The 19,834-nt window shown below is 35.7% G+C and overlaps 1 pseudogene; it reads right to left on the bottom strand.

Moving 5' to 3' along the window:
- Positions 1-1,223: 1,223 nt before the first annotated feature.
- LOC100718442 (phospholipase DDHD2-like) overlaps positions 1,224-19,834 on the bottom strand; it is a 51,633-nt pseudogene continuing 33,022 nt past the window's right edge.

The raw sequence follows: 19,834 nt of genomic DNA, 5'->3' as shown, positions 1-19,834 counted from the left end.
TGAGGAATCCAATCTTTCCAGACTTTTAGAAAGGTTGTGTGATAATTATGCATATTAACAAATAAAATTGTGGAAAGCACACACTAAATTGGTATAAACACAAGAATGGCTCATAGTTAGAGTTCCAGAAGAGTGAAATAGCAAGGTATGTAATATCAGAAGGCTTATTCCACTTTGCTACTCTAAATACTCTGCTCATCCATGGTCTTCAGACTCAAGACATCATAAAAGATGAAAATAATGATTACTGAAGACTGAGAAAGCTAAGGAGGAAGAGATTGGCAACAAACCCAATGGTAAAGTGAGTTGGGATAAGATTTGCTATTCTATTGCAGAGTAGTACAGTGAGCATAGTTAACAATAACTTATTATATATTTCAACATAGGTATAAGATTGGATTTTGACTGTTCTCCACACAAAGAAATAATATATATTTAAGGTGACAAATATGCTAATTACTCCAATACGATCATTAGACAATATAAATATATATATATATATTATGAGTCAATCAAAAATAACAATACATTTGATAAAAGATGAGGGATGTAGATGTCAGTCATCTCGCAATCACACCTCTATCCTAAATAATGTCAAACCTTATTTAACATTGCAGTTTATAACTTAAAGCCAGTAGTTGCCTTCAGTAGAGAAGAAGGTAAAACCTATGGCATTCAGCAGGAAAGAATGTGACATTAAGGGAATAGAAGGGAGGATGAAGGGAAGGACTGAGATGGATATGACAGTAAAACAAAGTGTTAGGTAAAGAATAGGGACTCTGTGGATACAATGCTTGGCTCTGAATCCTGCTGTTTTAGGTTAGGCAGGCTCTGTTGTAGCTCTCCTCCTGCATCTCTCTTGTCTCATAAAGTGAAGTTACTGCATCAATGTTCCTACAAAGACATTCTGAGGACTTACCTTGAAGGTGTGCAAGAGAAAAGATATAATACAGGATACGTAATTTATAAAGTTATTTTATAATATTCACCCAAAGAATCAAATGCAAAGAAGTGCATGTGAGAGAGCTGTGCACACTTAGAGAAACAAAGAATCCAGCTGAGGGCCTGGATTCCATAGCAATGTCCTGCAAGAGTCCTGTTGAAGACCTAGAGTCCATGACAGTGAAGACCTAGAGCCCCAGGAGTCCAAGGGGAGGCCTAGAACTCACAACAATATTTCATGAAAGTCTGTATCGAGGGTCTTCGCTGAGAAGGTCCAAAGGTCAGTGGTGGCAGCTAGAAAATCTGCACCAGTGGGATGAAGGATCTGTGCCAGCAGGCAGATTGATGTACACCAGAATCAAGGAGTGATACTCAGAGTAAGGACCAGAGTCCCCAAAACAATCACAGCCATCCTCAGCAGCAGTGAGGTCCCGAGCGCCTCCAGTGGTGAGAACAGCTAAGTTCATATCAGGAAAGCCAGCATGACAAGTTTCTCCAGGACAATCAATAGCACCATGTTTCCCTCTAGCTCTCCTTTCATGCTGCTGGCAACAGTCCTCAGGTAGGCCTTCCACACCCAGCACACTCTGACTCAGTTCAACTGAGCGTTCCAAGTTGACCACCGCTTGTCTATGTTACACACAGAAACAGACCATTTTCGCTAACACTGGTCTGAAATGTGTGCTTTATAAGTGCACCCTCTAGGCTGCTGTACAGTAGCAGCAGATTACAGCTCAAAGAACTTCAGGACTCAGATATTATTTCACAAAGAAACTGACACTAAGACAACAGAGGATAAAATAAGGAAATAGATAAAATGTTTTACTTCTGATGCCTACAGTTTAAGCCATTAGCCCACAGCCAAATGAACCTATAAAGCTCACAGTGGTGTTAGAAAGTCTTTGTTATTGTGGGGTACATTAAATTATTGTAGTCCATATTTTCCTTTCCGATTCAGTACATGCTTTTCTTGTAAAGTCTGCCATTTATCTTTTACAGAAGACCAGTTGGAGTAATAATATCACCTGTAGCATGCTAACCTGTGTGTGGAAGCCAGCGGTCATCTGAAGGATTCTTGGGTTTACTGTAAGACACATAGCTTGAGAAGACTCAGATAGAAATTCCTGCATAAATCCATACCTTAGCCAAATTCTAGTATTTACTATAAGATAGTTTGAGAAGAAAGCTGAGACAGAGGATCCCCACGAATTCTACTTTATACATGAAAGGTCAGGTTTTATCAGTCTGGATTCCAAGCAAGTATGTACTTTAAAGAAATTGCAGGGACCAGGGATATAGTTCAGTGGCACAATGCCTGCCTAACAAGCATGAGATTATGAGTTCAATTTCTGGTACAAAAAAGTGGGTGGGGAGGGAGACTGCAAAATGCTAAAACCACTGCGTTAATTCATTGCTGGCATCAATGTCACCAGTTGTTTAGGTTCATATGCTTAGCTTCCTTTGCTTACCAATGACTAGATGGAAGGAGTTCATATATTTTGGTAAAAAGGCAAAAAAAGTTTATTCAAAGCTAGCTCCAAAGAGGGGGAAGCCACCATTTGTCTCAAGTTATCAAACACCTCACTGTATACAAGTGGGCAAAGGTCTTTATAGTAGAAAGAGCAAGGAGAGAGTCCACACAGAGATAAGGTTGATGTCAATGTTTGCTTTATCATTTTCAGGCATCTTCAGTTCATCCTCCTCTTTCCTGTGGAAAGGAAGCCAGGACCCAGGTCTCCTGGGGCAAGCATCTGCATATTCTGTCACTTCCTTTGTACTAGGAAGAGGAGGAGGTGTTGGCTATGTTCTCAGAAAGAAGTTTGGAGAAGCTTCTCTAAAGGGCAACAAATATCTAACTTTCAAAGATGATTTTGTTTTGCTAGTTGCATCAGTACCCTGCCCTGTTATGATATCACTGCAGTTTGGTACATATGATTAGATAATTTTTGTTATTTTGTCAGATTTATAAAGGAAAGAAAAAGAATAATTCTAAATTTGAAATAAAGGAATGGGGAAAAGGCCATACTGTGATAATATAATAAGTTAATACTTTGACCTTATACACAACTTACTTGTAGCTTATAGCACAGTTCCATGGAATTTCTGACTGTTGAATCACCCTTGTCCAGATTTTTGGCCCTGTGCACTTCAGGTAAGACTTCACCATCATTCCAGAGATGCCCTGTTACTTAGCTACATTGATGAACCTAAAAATGTTCCTCTGATAAACTCAAAGACAATGCGAAGCAGTGAGGTGTTTTTTTTTTTTTTTTTTTTTTTTTTTTGAGAAATGTTGGAGAGCAAACACTTTTATCTTGTTCATTGTTTTGAATCTAGAAGGATTTATGGTTGAAGTTCTAGGTAGTCATCTGCCTAGAAAAGTTACAGAGGGCCTTGCTGATTGTTACAGCTTGCATCTGGATTTATCCCCTACAGTCTCATGGGCTCATGGATGGGGACTCTGAGAGGTGACTGCTCATGGGTCTGTAATGCTGGACTAGTTCCCCTATTGATTTAGCATAATTCTGAGTGTGGATATGGATGTAGGAAAAGAGAAGACCCACTTTGGGAATAGGTGGCACCAACCAAATACCCTCCTAGCCTAGATGTCATAAAAAGGAAAGGAAGGATATCTCACTGCTTCTTGCCTGCTGTGCTTGAGTTACTTTTCCTCTGTGATATTCCTCTGCCATGCTGCTCTGCCTTGGAGCGAGTCATTGATGGACTGAAAACTACACAGTGTGAGCCAAATAAATCTTGCCTCCTTTAATTTGTGGATGTTGAATATTTTGTCCCAACAATGAGAAAATTATCAAGACCCTGAAATAATCTGAAATCCTAAAGCCAGCCTCAGATAAAATATACCCAACATTTGAATTTCTCAGTCATGGAAACCAATAAAGAGACTTTATGTCTAAGCCACAGAAGTTGAAGTTTTCTATCTTTCAAATAAAAGTTAAAAAAAAAAAAAACTACTTCTCGGTTAGTTGAAAAGTTGTTATGTTCTAAAATAAAACATAAGCTCATCTCTGGAGAATTTTTAGTGATTTTCTAACATATAATTATAGCTTTCATTGTCTCATACACAAATAAGTGATACTGTAGATGTCAAAATGCACACTTGAAATAATGATGTGTCAGTATGTGAGATTAGTTATGTGGGTATTTTTCTTAAATATAAAGCTCTAACAATACTTTAGATCTCACATATTTTGAACAAGTTAGAGGTCCTAACAGCATAGGTTTAGATATGAATGTTATGGCTATGTCTGAAGACCCACAACAATGTTGCTTTTGTCTCTACAGTATCTACTCACATTTACATTGTTTTATTTCCACATTATCAAGAAAAAACATAACATACTAGAATCAGGATGATGGAAGAGATTTTAAAGACTGTAATTTTTGTTTGTGTTATGACCGAAGAATTAACGGTCATCAGTGAGCTCAGTAATTTGTCTTTCAGGCCTCTTGTTGCTAATCTCACAGAAGCAGTCTAACTCCTTTGTCCTTATTCCTGCTCCAGAAGTATCCCTTGTCCTCACCCATAATAAAGCAGGCAGGGCAATGATTTACTTAACACTTAAACTTTTTATGTCTGAGAATAATAATAAACTAGACTAGAATTAAATTAATAATTTTTATTCATTGCTATGTTAACATAAGGTGCCAGGAATTTGAACCACAATGGTACTAGTCCACTAACATCTCACTAACACCTGTTCATTTCACACCCTGTATCTAATCAGGATAATTCTGAAATTGCCCTTGCCAGGAACTAAGACTCACAGATAAAAGATCCTGTGGGCAGTGAACTCTCCCAGGGCCACCTCATCACAGAGAACAAATGCTTTTGTAACACCCACTCATATTTTATGTTACAGATGAAATTTTAAGTTTCTACTTACAAAGAGTCATCGTCAACTCAGAGGTTTGTTGCACTGAATAAAACAGGTATCCATTTAATGGGAACTAGTGATTGGAATACTAAATTTTGTGAGCCCTGTAAGAGCCTGTAACTGGTCCAATGGAAATAACTTTTTATGCCAAGAAAATTTCTCTGAGCAATTGCTTTCTTTGTACTAAACATCATAGTATATACTCTGGCAAAGCAATTTAAGAGGTCTAGCTTTTTCAAGTCAAATGTAGAAATTTGCCTGTTGGGCTCATGGTCAATATTCTGTTTGAAAATTGCAGAAGCATTAATAGTGAAATGTGAATAGTTTGTTTCTGTTAGAAGATTAAGAAATAAAGCTCTTTGGTGTTATTTACTGGAGCATCTAGATCATATTCATGAACTTCCTGATGAAAAATGGAGAATGTTCACACGTACAGTCAGATGATTCTCAGTGTTAATTTCAGTCTGTGTAGCTCATTCATCATCATGTTTAAAATTATCCTTCTTATTTCCCTAATATACATATTAGATGGGAAAATTTAAGCTTGAGTAAATATTCAAAAAGTATAAAAGGGCTTTATTAAGTATACTGCCATTTCCTTGTGCTCTTACTCCACATCACACAACCTAGGAGGTGCAATTGTATCAAAATATAAGGTGAATGTTTAAATTAAAGAAAAAATTACAGGAGAAGACACATTGCCATTAACCAACCTCAAAATACTGCCCCCTCATTTTTCAATCAGGTATTCCATCATTTTTGCCACTTTCTGAAGTAGTACGTAAGGCTTTTTCAAAAATCTTTAAGAAATGTGATTAAAAAACCCAGTGATGTAGCTGCCAAGTGCCATTGAATGGAAAGACTACATAGTTAAAGTATACAACATGTCCTCATCCAAGTTTTCACCAAGTCTGGCACCTTGTGACTGCTGGTTCTTCCCAAAATTGAAAATGACCATGAAAGGTGAACATTTTGTACTAACTCAGAACATCAAGGTAGTCACAACAATACAATTAAAGGCACTCAGCAAAGAGAACTTTCAGAACTGCTTCTGAAAGTCACAAGAAAATGGCAGAAGTGTGTTCAAAACAAGTAGGAACATTTTCAGAAGGAATTAAAGGAAGTGGGCTTTTTACTGTGATTTTTTAAAAAAAAATTTAAGCATTCACTGGATTTTTAGCAAAATTTGTAGACACATTAAAGAAGAATAGGTTAATTTACTTGGAAAGACTTCACAACAATTCTTTAGGATCAGTTTCTCTTCTGCCCAACTTGTTCTAGTTTATTTTTAATTATCATTAATATCCATATTTATTGATTTATGCTTCCATCCCCAGGATTTCACTTTTGTTATCACATTCCATGAGTTTGATACTGTAGCATCCTTGCATTTAAACCACTTGTATATTTCCGGGGTTTTCTTTTCAAGGCAACTTTTTGTAGACAACTTATGCTGACTTTTGTCCTTTGATTCCAAGGTCTTCATTCTGGTTCCTTTGATCAACACATTAACTGTATCTTTCTAGAGTTGAAAAGAGAGAGGTGTTTACATTCTGAGCACCCATTCTACAAATCTCATCTCTTCTCATCTTAATGGTAGTGCCCCTTTATAAGCTGGCTCCTTTGGCAACAGGTATGGTGAGACCACTACTACCACCCACGCTTCTTTGGCTGGGTTAGAAAATCAGGTCAAACTACTTCTCATCTTTATTTATTGGATGGTATCACATGTCACCCAGGTCCCTCTTATGAATCAGGAGTATTAGCTAGCAATTTTACAGTGTTGATTTCTTCTATGGAAATCTCCCTCTGGCTAATGGAATCTGCCTTATGCAGATGATGCTACTAACACAGGGGTTGTTGGCATTCTATGATTGCTTGGTTTCGGAAAACAACCCATCTCCCTTGCCTTAATTTGGCAAGGTGACTCCAGGGGGCAATATCAGATTTACAACTTTCCTGCCTGTTGCTATCGTGTTACTTTTCAATGTATTCCACCTCATGTTAGGTATTTTTCCTATAATGAAGAGCACTCTTATATCACCTTCACTAATCTCTGCAGTGGGTTTCATTTGGAGGAAATTGATGATCTTCTGTCTTAGTTACTTTTCTCTCATTGCTGGAACAAAATACCTGACACCCAAAATTAAGAAAGCAAAGAATTATTTAGCATACAGTTTACGGAGGTTTCAGTCTATATTTGAATAATTCCAAGCATGATGGCTCATGCCAGAAGGCAACAGTTCATGGTAGCAGAAGAGAGCAAAAGCAGCAAGAGCAAAATGGGAGAAGTGTGAGAGAAGATTCTTTCTGTTCCTTATGCTGTATGTAGGCTACTCACTCCAGGGTGGTTGTAGTGCTCACATACATAATCCAAGTATTGGACCATGAATCAATCACAAAGTCTAGAAGCCTCCCCTACGATTGCATGAGGCTTGGAGGGGACATCTGAACACAAACCATAACACCATCTCTTGCAATTTAATATTAATTTGGTCTCTAGAATCAAGTTTCTGAAAAAAACCATTACAGTGGTTCATGACATCTTAGATAAATTCATATGTCAATGTCAAACAATGGATTAAGCATCACTACAAACAGAAGCAACACATTTTGATATGCAGATATGCTTGGAAAACAGTTGTGTTCACATGCCTTAAATAATATTGACAACAGCAGATTATATAAATAGATATAATGCACTGTACATGTTAACATTATTCAAATGAATGACTGAATTCTGAAGGAATCTCTATAGACCAGCTCTTTAAAATATCTCACAAAAACATGTAAAGAAAAACATGTTTAACAACTTAATGGAGAACCATAATAAACAAGTCAAGTCAATCTTATTACTGCTAAGTGTGGTGAGTAATCTTTTTTTTTTTTTTGTTATAGTTTCTAACTTGATTAGGAACAATGAGACAATTCATTTTAAACACTTAAACATTTTAAACATTTCATACCATATTTAGAGAATATATGTGGGCATTTGAAGCAAGCACAGGAAATAAATACATCATTTTCAAGATAACAATGTAATGTTCTCTCAATTTTGCAAATTTTAAAATGAGATATAAATATTTCCTAACCTTACTATACATACAATGCTAAAATCCCCCTCTAATTATGCCTTTAGATGACTTGTCTTTTTCAATTTCACTGTCTATGAAATGGAGATAATAATATTTACCTTCTTCATAAGAATGTTGAGATGATGAATTTCTTAATGTGTACAATGTATGTTGGGGAAGAAAAGCTTCATATAAATGCTGAGTAGTATTATTGTGCATAATTTCATGAGATATTGCAAATGTACAATTCTGAAGAGTACATTAAAGGAAAAATTCATTATAAGTAATCTTTGAGGCTGTAAACTGGAATTAAATATAAAGTAGAAAGCACCCCTTTAAAAATTAAACAATAAAGAATACATGATTTATGTATTAAATATATGATTCCCTCAATTAAACATTAAACACAGATGGTAGTGATTTTGTTCAAATTTTCCTTATACATAGGGTGTTATGTTTTAGCACTAGACAGAGATAAATTAAGCATAAATTAACTTTAATAATCATGTAGTGTTTGGTTTTCAAAAATTTGTCCATTATTGTTACAACTCTCAATTGTGAAAGCTTAATCAAAGTACATTGCTGTCATTTTTTTGTGATTATAGGAGTTTATTGTTCTATCCCCAAACATCAATAATAAAATTTTGGCCAAAAAGCATGTTATTATGATATTCTTGATCCTTAAATGTTTTCCTCATCACCAAAAGAAGTATAATTTTTTCAGTATATACTTTTTGGTCCAGGAAAGATAAATCCTATTACTATGGTAGAGGATTTGTTGAAATTCTTTCAAGTTTAAAATCATACCTCTTCTATGTTTCCTAACTTTATACTTTAGTAAAATACTTCAAGGATGATGAGACATGCATTTCTGCTTAACTTGTAATATGTAGCACTTTATTCCCAGAAGCATCTGACTGATACTAGCTATTTCTCCTTGGCTATGTCCACAAATCCATGAGGATCTGGGCTCAAATATCAAAGCACAAGCCCAGCATGAATGTTAATGGCAAGAGCCTTATGGCTTGTTCCTTGATCTCACTGAAGAGACCTGGGACTTGGGTCTCATCCATCCCAGAAAATTTAGTTTCAAGAGAAGAAAGCTTTATTTGTCTATATTTGATTTTTACTTGTAGCTGCTTTTAATGTAGGTGTTTAGAAAGTGGGCCTGTCTAAATACAGGGAAGAAATGCACTACTTCAGACTTCTGTGAAACCACGCCTCACATTTATTGCTACCTTCCTTTTACTCTTATAAGGAATTACAATCACTTGTGACCAATCTCTAATGAGGAGGATGTGTCTGATTCAAAGTGAAAAATATTACTCTCTCTGTTAAGAGTAGCATTAATTTGTTTTGAGTATGAGGCTGCCAACTAGCATAATAGACAAAGCCATTTTCCAAAAGAGGGTTTCATTGTGATAAAAGCTAATGCACATCTAGAAGGGGTGGAATGAACTCTGTGCTCGCTGTAGGTATCAGGTCCATATTGCAAAACTACCTCTAAAAATTCAGATGAAGCTAAAAAACATGAAAGTGAAAATCTTTGGATAAAGAAAATATTGGTTTTCTGGGGAGAGAATATCATTATCCTTTCTGTAGACTCCTTCCAGAGGAAAGTCAAGGTGAACATTCATTCTCTTCCTTACATAACTCATTTTTATGTTGAGTAGGCTCTGTGTCATAACTGAACTCCAGGAAAGACACAGATGCAAGCGAAACCGCTACTGTCACAAAGATTATGGAGTGGAGGGATTCCTAGTAGGCTAGGAGAGATGTATCTCTGTATAGTGCTAGAAGTCCTATGACTCACCTGGGATGAATTGTCCGAGAATAGGTGAACAAAAGGAGAAAAACAAGCAAAAAGAGAAATACACAGGAAGAAGGAAATAAGATGACTAAACAATCAAGGCAGGTGGGAGGAAAGAGCAGAAATAAGAGAAGAGAGAAGAAGGGAGCAAAAGATAGAAGAGATTAACTTTTCTTAAAATACAAAGAAAAACTAAACAATCACAACAAACATAGTTTAACTCCTGGAAACTGAGAAAGACGCTGGGGAGTCACAGAGTTCAGGTCATAGTCTTTTGATTTTTTCCCTCTTGACTTTCAACTTGGGAAGACTTGGGTGTTGCTACTTCTGCCATAAATCACAACTTCAGGGACTCAAATAAGTTGATGATTCAATCCCCAAAAAGCCATGGAAATCTAATTTTATAACAGACATTATTTTATTTGAAGAGTAAGTTGCTGTCATATAGACATTTAAGTTACAATGAAGAAGAAATGAGAACTAAATGAATCACACATGTTGTCCTCAACTTGATAACATGTTCTATTGTTTTTTAAGAATAAAAATACTAGCAAAACAGTTCATGTTATCAAGTACCACCAATGACATACTGCATTTTGAAGGAAACATATTTATCAGAGATAATATATGACTCCAAATTTCCCATCTTAATTTCCTTTACTTAACTAATGGAAACCTGTGAAAGGAGACCTAAATGCTTGCAAATCTGTGATTTAAAACCTAGACATATGTGAATTTGAATGAAGATATTGTAAGAACACGCTATCATAATTCAAGCCTACCACTGTAAACCCCTTTTTGTCAAGGGTCCTGGAAACCACCACTTCCTTTCCTGCCATCTCCCAGTCTATCCAAGGTCTCATGCCAACTTCTAGCTCCTCATCCAGGCCTTCCCTATTTTGTGTTGAAATCATGTGAAGAGCTTTTGGAAATACCTACTGCTTGAGTCCAACTGCAAGATTTGAGATTAAATTAATTCTATGTATGACACAGACCCTGGTATATTTCTTAACCTTCCAATGATCTAATATTCACCTTGTATTGAAAGCACTGTCCTAAACTTTTCCACCGCTCTTTGGTAAATCAAGTTTGTCCTTGCAAGATTTTGCATGCAGTCCTCTGCTCCTTTGAAGTTTGCTTCTTTTGATAACAGAAACTGGGTTGTTCCTGAAGATCCTGCTTCCTCTGCAGCCCTCTGCTCCTTCCTCAAGCCTCTAATACTTCCTCCCTCTATCACCATCAGCTGGAGGACCTTGCCTATCTTATTTATCTGCTTACAAAAAAGAGGAATTTTTAAACAAATTCATCATTTTCCCATCACTCAAGTTTTATTTTCTTCACTCTGCTTTCCCTAGTGCTGAGGTGATTGACCCAGAGGGTGTCATGAAAGGACATCCCTTCACCTCTTGTACTAATCAATCACCTGCTCCGGCACTCTAGTGGTTTAATTAAGTCCTCTCTCCTTTATTATGAAACTTTCCTTGCCCTTTAGATTATTTCAGTTGTCAGGAGTGATATTCAAAGAATGTCAATATCAAGCACATGCACTGATAAACCATAACAGGAGCGGAATAGCATGTGTTTCAACTGAACATCACCTGCTTGCCCATCATAAAATTTTCATGTTTACTGTTACTCATCTTAGTAACCTTTGGAACCTGTGGTTTCCATATATCCCTCCAGTTACAGCCAATGTTCTCTAGTCTTTTCTGGAGTTTAAATTCCGTATATTATTATATTTACTTACTATATCTTCACTTTTGTACTTTCTGCAAAATGAGGTTTACCACACTTCTTCAGTGAAGCACATTTTATCAAAGGCACAAGGGACTGTTTATGACTAGAAAATGTATTTATTATCATTTCTAGAGTTATGAAGTATCTCATTGTCTAGATGAATAAATGTTTAAGTGTGTCACAAATAGAAAAAATATAAGGAAAAACTCTTAATGACTGAATTAGGACTATTAAACTTTGTTTCACAAAATGAAAATACAATGTATCTCAACATTCTAGAAGTTAGAGCCAGAATACATAAAATTATTATGAATTTACAGAAATAAGGAACACAAAGCCTGTTCCTTTAAAGGCTTGAATGAAAGCAAGAAAACAAAATTATTTGTGATAATAAAGTAAGTACAAAAGCTATTTTCATAAAGGCCCCTCTAATTAGTTTGTATATTACCACTTTATCTCCATAAACTCTGCAAAATCATAATATCTAAGGTTCCTCATTTAAGTGAAGTGGAAAACTTAGCCTTCAATAGAGACTTTTGTAAGTTAGCAGCTACAACCAGCACTAGTACACAGCTTTTCTTCTTTTTCTACTCCTACCTTGAAGATGAGCTTTACATTTCAAAACAGGATGCAATCAGATTTGATTCCATGCATTTAAAAAGAGAAGCATATTTTCCTAGAGATTCTATAAGAAAAAGACTCTCATTACATTTTCTACAGCAAAACTTACATAAATCTTTTAAATACCTGTGCTGCTTGTTTCCCAGGAAGTATCCCTATCTGGCCAGTCCCCCATTTCCTATCTCTCTGTCCCAGACTCCCATATGCAGTTTCTGCTGTTGCCCTCACTTTGATGAACACATGCTGAGTGACAGCTCCACAGGGCCTTAGCTCTTATTCCCCAGGCTCATCATAACAAGCCTTTAGTGCCTGTCCTCCCAAAGTGGCTCTTCAGGAATGACCATTTACTACTGAGAAAATAAAATTAACCCAATGTTGCATCAATTTAACATACTGTGCTAAAATTACTGACATTTCAAACATGAAAATAGTTTTAGACAAAAGCTTCAGTAAATTGATACAGACTTTTCTACTTAGAGTTGTTATGAAGAACCTCTACATCCTTGGTGAGGGATGAGATAAGTGCTGGACCTGCTTTGCACCCAACAATGTAGGTTTAACCGTTACCCTTTAAGTACAATACACAGATTTCATACTTGAGTTTATACACAAGTTCTCAATTTGGAGCAGTGCGGACACTTCTAAAAAATATGATTAGCTTTCCATGTGCATGGATGCCATATCTGTGAATTTAGTTTCAGATAAAATATTTTCAGCCAAAGATGTCATCTGTGTAGACTTTTCCTTTGCCATTATTCCCTAAACAGCACAGTGTAATGATTACTTATACAACCTTTATACTGTATTAGTATCATAAATAAATCTAGAGGTAATCAAAAGTGTGTAAGTTCCATAGAGATACTATGCCACTAAGGAACTTGACTGTGTGCAAGCACATGGCATGAATTTCAAAGGACAATGGTATTTCATTCTCACCTTTGTGGGATGATTTCTCTTTAAATTATTGTTTCTGCATTTAACTGTTAAAGAGATAAGATGAACATCATTGAAAGGAACACATGATTGTTTAGAAAATCAAGGGCAAAATATCTTTATTCAAAACAGCAATATAATTTTATTAAAAGTTCAGTACACATCTCAATTTTAATTTTATTATTTTGATTCTCTGATACATACTACTGACGTTTCTATTTTTAGGGGGGTTCAAATAAATAACACCCATGATTTTAAAAAGGACAGATCTACTTTGGTTTACAGATTCAGTCCATGATTGGGTGACTCCATGGAAGAAAGAGCATAGTGGAAGGTCACGACAAAGCCAAAAATTAGGACAGAAAGAGGAAGGAAAATGCCAAGGACATAAAAAGATCTGTCCAGGTTACCCCTCCGGTGTCCAGTTTCTCTGACCAGGCCCCCCTCCCCACAGCACTTTCAGTTATGAACTCATCAGTGGGTCATAAACTAATGAGTACATTACCACCATTCAAATGTCACACTGCTAAATACTCAAAGCTTTGAAAGGAAACTTTAAATATAAACTATAACATTCCACACTTGGTTCCCAAAAGGTGCATGTTCATTTCACAATATAAAATGTATTTTGTTCATTTCTAGGAGTCACCAAAGCCTTAGTATTTCCAGCATTACTAAAAGTCCAGGTTTAGTTTTCTCTGAAATTCAAAGCAAACTTGTAGTTATGAGGTGCTGTATAAATCAACATATAATGACACAGAACAAAATTTCCACTCCTTAAGGAAATCTCCAGCTTCCTGGGGTCTTCACTGCACCTTTGGCTTCACTTTCACAGCTTCACATTTTCTTCTTAGGGTCTTCTGGCAGGTTTTGAGATGCCGTCTCACACGTTTTCCTGGGCTCAGAGGCGTTTTTCTGAAATTAGTATAAAAGGTTCTGTGACCTCATAATTCTTGCATTTTGCATGTCTGAAAAACCAGTTTCATTTAGACAATGCCAAGGTCAGCCATCAGCTTGCACAGCAACCAGGCCTTCTTGGACCTAGCTGTAGACTAGATGGCTGAAATCAGCTTCCTACATGTGTCTGAAGCTCTACGCATCTCCAGGACTCTTTTCTCAATTGAAATATTTATAGTATTATACTCTCGTGTTTACAGATGATAGGCTCTTGATTCCTGAGATGACTTAAAATCATCTCTCCTATTGTCCTGATGCAAAGCCCTGGATTCTTGTATACTGCTAATCTTTTCACCAATCATCCTCTCCATGGTCCCCACTTTGCAACCACTTCATTTTCAATCAAATTGCAAACTGTTCATATTTCCCTTTTACTCTCAATTTTCATTGCAGAGTTAAGTAAAAACAACCAGTAAGTTGCTTGCCACAGCCTGAAAAAATGGGCTGTCTTGAAATTTCCTCTAACAGAGTAGTTAGATCACTACTCTTAATGTCAGTTTCTAGCAAAATCATAGGACATGGACAAAATGTAGACAACCTTTTACCAGGGTTTAACACCCAGGACCTTCAACCTGCTTCCCAATAATAGTACATGTTCCCAAGTGAAACCTCATCAGACTGGCATGTACTGGTCATATTCCTACCAACATTTTGATCATGTGAGCTCTGCCCAGAATCACGCATCAAGATCTGCTTACAGAAATCTTGGACTTTTGCAGCCTGCTTCTCCACGCTTCTCTAAATTCCTCACAGAGACATTACCAAAGGCTTCCAAACCAAATGGTCCAGTACAGTCACAAAAATAACTCCACTCTCAATGCCAAAGTGTATGTATTACATAACTCGACACCTTTTACTTAAAGAAAGAGTGGGTCTATTTTGCCTCACATTTTCAGTCCACAATTGACTGGCTCCAAAGCAGAAATGGACTGCTGCATGGTGAAAGAACAATCTTCAACTCCTGGCAGTCAGAAATCAGAAAGATAAAGAGAGAGGGAGAAGCCTGAGATAAAAATAAACCCTTTCAGTTCACACTGCCAGTGACTCACCTCTTCTGACCAGGCCCCACCCTTCCAAGAGCACATTCAAGTATGAACTCATTAGTGGGTACTACATCTGTGATCCAATACTTTTCAAACATCTTTACCTCTACATAAATGAGAATTTTGGGTAACATTTTGGATCTAAACCATAGCAGAATTTCTAGAGCTCATCATATACATCTCCCAAGTTAACAAAAACATTCTTTTGTGTAAAGGAAAAAGGAAGATTTGAAAAACAAACTTTTAAAACATTTTCCTATACTCAAAACTTGGAATTTCTACTTTTATGGGTTATGTGTCCATATTAGTAATCTTCTTTTGGAATTTTAATTTCTGTATCTCTGTTCATTTCATTGTTCACCTTTGAACCTTTTAATAGCATTGAAGTCTAACAGTGCTTTTCGATACCCTAACGAGTTGATATTTAAACATGGTATCTAGGTAGTTTAGATTCTGCTTTCAAGACCACCCCCCAAAGAGCTAAAATCCCTGAGGCTTCTCTTCATGACTTTGACTCAGTTATTCCACTTCTAAGAATATATTTAAAGGAAGTTAGCATGTAAAGAGTAATGGAAATACTACAGAATATAATTTTCAAGAACCTGGGCTTTTGTATGTAACTTCTTGGACTTTCTTCTCAAAACTCACTAATTCTGCTACTTTGCAAAAATCATTTGAAGTTTTCATGCCTCATATTTGTTTTTATCTGTCAAATGGAAATACTATTAAAACCTACCTCAAATGATTGCGTTACGGATTAAATAAGATTATGTATGCATGCAGCGAAGTATATAGGAAGATATCTATGTAAGTGAGTTGTTAGGATGGTTGGTATTATATGATAGATATGTTGTATATTGTGTATGCACATATGTGTGTGAGGAAGTTCCCTGTGTTGTTAATTTTAAAAAAAACAGACAAAATATTATTCAAATACCTTATGGCACATATAATCTTACATGCTAATATTTAAGGTAGCAATGTGATAAACAATTACTAACGTAAGTGAAATCTTTTAAATAACAAGTGAAGAATGAAAAAATTCATCTTTTACATATAAAAAATAAAACACAAAATGTGAAAAAATTATTCTGCACAGATGTTTTTTATTTCTTCTTTCATCCTTCTATGAATTTAAAATATCTATAATGAATATAACATAAGTATAATTGCAAAAATAATAAGTTTGTGCCTGACAATGGAATAAAAACAAGAAGTGATGGATCCCATGATCATCCTTTATCATTTAATACAAGAACAATTCAAGACAAACTGCTTCAGGGGCTTGTCAGTGATCACAGGCATTGAGGAACTCCATAATTTAGATTTGCCTTTTTCAATTCATGGCTTTTGGAAGCTTTGTGAACAAATATCCAACTAAATACTTTTACAATTGTGATGGAAATATTGAATTTAAATCAATGTCAGATAGTATTTAATGAACTGAAAGCGTAGCCAGTAAGATGTGATTATTGATAATTAAGACCCACAACACAGCTGAAGCCAAATAGATTGACAGTAAGGGCCTTGGAACCGTTTTCTCTCCCCTCATCAGATGGAAATGTGAGAGGCAAAATGACATAGGAACTGTGTCCACAATAGACTCAGATAATGTGGAGATTTCTGGAGCTTTTGTGGGTAGACTACAGAGAAAAGATGTGTGAGAAAAAGAATAAATGTTTAACTTTTCATTTCTACAGCAGCTCACAGCTAAGAAAATTCTTAGATCTTGGAGGAGACAGGGATTTGGAGTTTTCAGCAATGCTGAAACTTAGGGACTTTGGCAACTCTTGGAGATGGACAAAATGTCGTTAACACAAAGGATGTGCATGAGTCTTTGTAGATAGGGGTGGAATGTTATGGTTTGTGTCTGGATGTCCTCCCAAAGCCTCATATAATCATAGGGGCAGCTTCTATAGCTTGCGGTTGATTCATGGCCCAGTGTTGGGATTATGGCTGTGAATGCCACACCTACCCTTGGAGGGTAGCCTACATACAATACAAGGAATGAAAGGAAGCTTCTATCCACTCCTCCCTTTGCTCTTGTTGCTTTAGCTGTCTTCCACTGCCATGAACTGTTGCCCTCTGTTACGTGCCACTCTGCCTTGGAGCCAGACAAATGTGAACTGAAACCTCCACAAACCATGAGCTAAATAAAGCTTTCTTTCATTAATTTTGGGCACCAGGTGTTTTGTCTCAGCCATAAGAGAAAAATTACCAATTCATGATATGTTTTCAAAATAATGTCAGTACCCATATTTTTCTGCTACATTATTGATAAATTTCTTTGCTAATAATATCTGAAGTTTTGATTTCCCAGATTTTCTATTCCTCCTTTATTATGCTTGCCTACTTTGTTCACTAATCTATCCCTATGTCCTTGCCATTGATAATGGATTTAAGATGTCATTACCCCCAAAATTTGTTATGTTGAAATTGTAAGTCTCACTCTGATGGTACTAGAAAGTAGGACCTTTAAGAGGAGAAAAGCCTTCATACATGAGTTTATATTTTTATAAGAAGAGACAGAAGAAATCTTCCTCAACTGTCTTTCATGAGAGAATACCATGCAACATTAGCCATCTAGGTGGAAGCAGCTCCTTATCAGACAGAATCTACCAGTACTTTGACCTTGCACTTCTCAACTCCATACTTGTAAGAAATAAATTTCTTTTGTTAATAATCTATCCAGTCTAAGATATTTTGTCATAACAGTTTAATTTGACCAAGACACTAGTTAACCTGTGATCAGACAATTTCTTACTAAATATTAATAAATATACTACTACCAAAGAACTTAGTCTCTATGTTTGCAATAGTGCTACATTAATTCTTATTACAACTGAATTTCTACTGTTCTGTTCTTTTTATGAAAATATTATAACTTCAGAAGTATGGCACTACTGATGCCTTTTGAAAATAGCGTGACTGGAAATAATTTTTACTTCTATAGTGGTAGAAGTTTCAAAGTGTGCCTTGCCTGTAGGGCATAGAACTTTTTGTCTGGTTTCATTATCACCTTAACATTACCAGAAGTCCTCCACTCTGAGATTAGCTCCATAATTCCCTAATAAATATTTCTATTCCTCAATACTCAGCTTCTAAAATTGAGTTAAAAATTGCCATAGTTTAATTCTATAATTTTTCTACTTTATTGACATTGAGTTATCAATAGTAGCTGCTGATGCAATTCATGTACAGATTTCCAGATTCAAATTCTAGCTGTGATAAAAGTATGTGACTATCACCATGCTTGACACATAGGCACTCAAATATATGTCATTAATTTATTTATGATTCATGATCTGTATGTATTAATAACAAACTAGTTATGATACAATTTGAAATAAGAAAATATTATTTCAAAACTGTTAGTTTTTACAGAATCAGGAAGACTCAATTAAGACAATGAAACTAAAGTGCTGTGGTATTATCTTTCCTTGAATCTCAAAACAAATATCTCCTTGTTCCCATTCAGACTCAAAATGATGAAAGAATTCAATAGAAACAGTGATGCCTCTGACTGTGTACAGGATAGATGGGATTTAAAATAAATGGAAAGTGAATAATTATAATCTCTAAAACTCTTTAATAGGATAATAGAAATCAATTACTCTTAGTGGTATATGTTATAAGAATACATAAGTGCTTATTATGAACCTAAGGTTTTTACTTTATGTACATTTTAGTATTTAAAATTATAGTGGTTGGGACCTTAAGTTTCTTAAAATTATGACTTATAGTCTTTATGGGTTATACGGTATTCAGTGAAGAAGTTAGAACAAAAGTGGACTCAATCATCCTTGAAGTCATAGGAGTATTAGAATTGTTATAAAAGCAAAAGTCAATTATAAGTGTGATTGATTGGTAATATAAGCAAGTTAGCTGAAAAGATTAGTATTCAAGTTTTCAAGAGACTTAGAAAAGAAAATTTGAGGTGCACAACATATAATCAATGTCAAGATTTATCCAGATCCATCAATTTGCTGTGATATGCTCAGAACATTTGAGAAATGTAATTAGCACAATTGGCAGACTATTGCCACTGCTTCAATAATTTGGTACAACTTGCAATAAAGTCTGTGCATGTGTCAAAGACAGATGTGTTGATCACCTGCCTTTAGGAATTTGGCCCCAAACCATTACATTACCATCTTCTCATGCACTGAGTAGGCCTCCATCTCAAATTTCAGAGAGGAGAAGATGGCATTAAAAGGAAAAAAGCTTCCTGATTCTAAAGAGAAGCAGTATCTCTGGAATGTGTTCAGGAAAGAAAGTGACTCCAAAGAGCCCTATTTGAGCCGCTTTATTAGTACTATTGGGTTAGTTGTGTTCATATGGAGGAGCTTGTTGCTTTCTAACAAGACAAGAGGTTTTTACAGCAATTTATCAAATACTCATTTACATTGAGTGAAATATTGCTTAGCATTTTAAGACTATTTTTAGAGAACAACTTTAAATAAGAAAAAAAATAAGTAAGGTACATAAGTATTACAGGAAGTTTATTAGAATGACAAAAAATGAGGAAACCTATCCATAGAGGTGTCTGTGAAATAAATCTGAAATGTAAATATGATTATACAGGGGCAAACCAGGCTGAATTTTGAACTGTGAAACTACTTAAAGACAGATGAAGCATTTATTTCTTCTTGTCATTATGCACATCTCTCTTCATTTCCTTTTGTTTTTATGATGGACTCTGCTTTGTTGTTCCTTCAGAAGTTCTCATATTCTAGTCAATCAGCTACTCATTCATTCCAAACCATCAGGATGTTCAGCATCAAAAACTATAAGCTAAGTAAATCTCTGTGTTCTATA

This window comes from Cavia porcellus, unplaced genomic scaffold, assembly GCF_034190915.1.
Source record: "Cavia porcellus strain 051 isolate PalLab524CR breed Dunkin Hartley unplaced genomic scaffold, mCavPor4.1 scaffold_16, whole genome shotgun sequence".
Classification (NCBI taxonomy): Eukaryota; Metazoa; Chordata; class Mammalia; order Rodentia; family Caviidae; genus Cavia; species Cavia porcellus.
The sequence above is the reverse complement of the archived record's forward strand: the minus strand, read 5'-3'. Positions and strand labels throughout refer to the sequence as shown.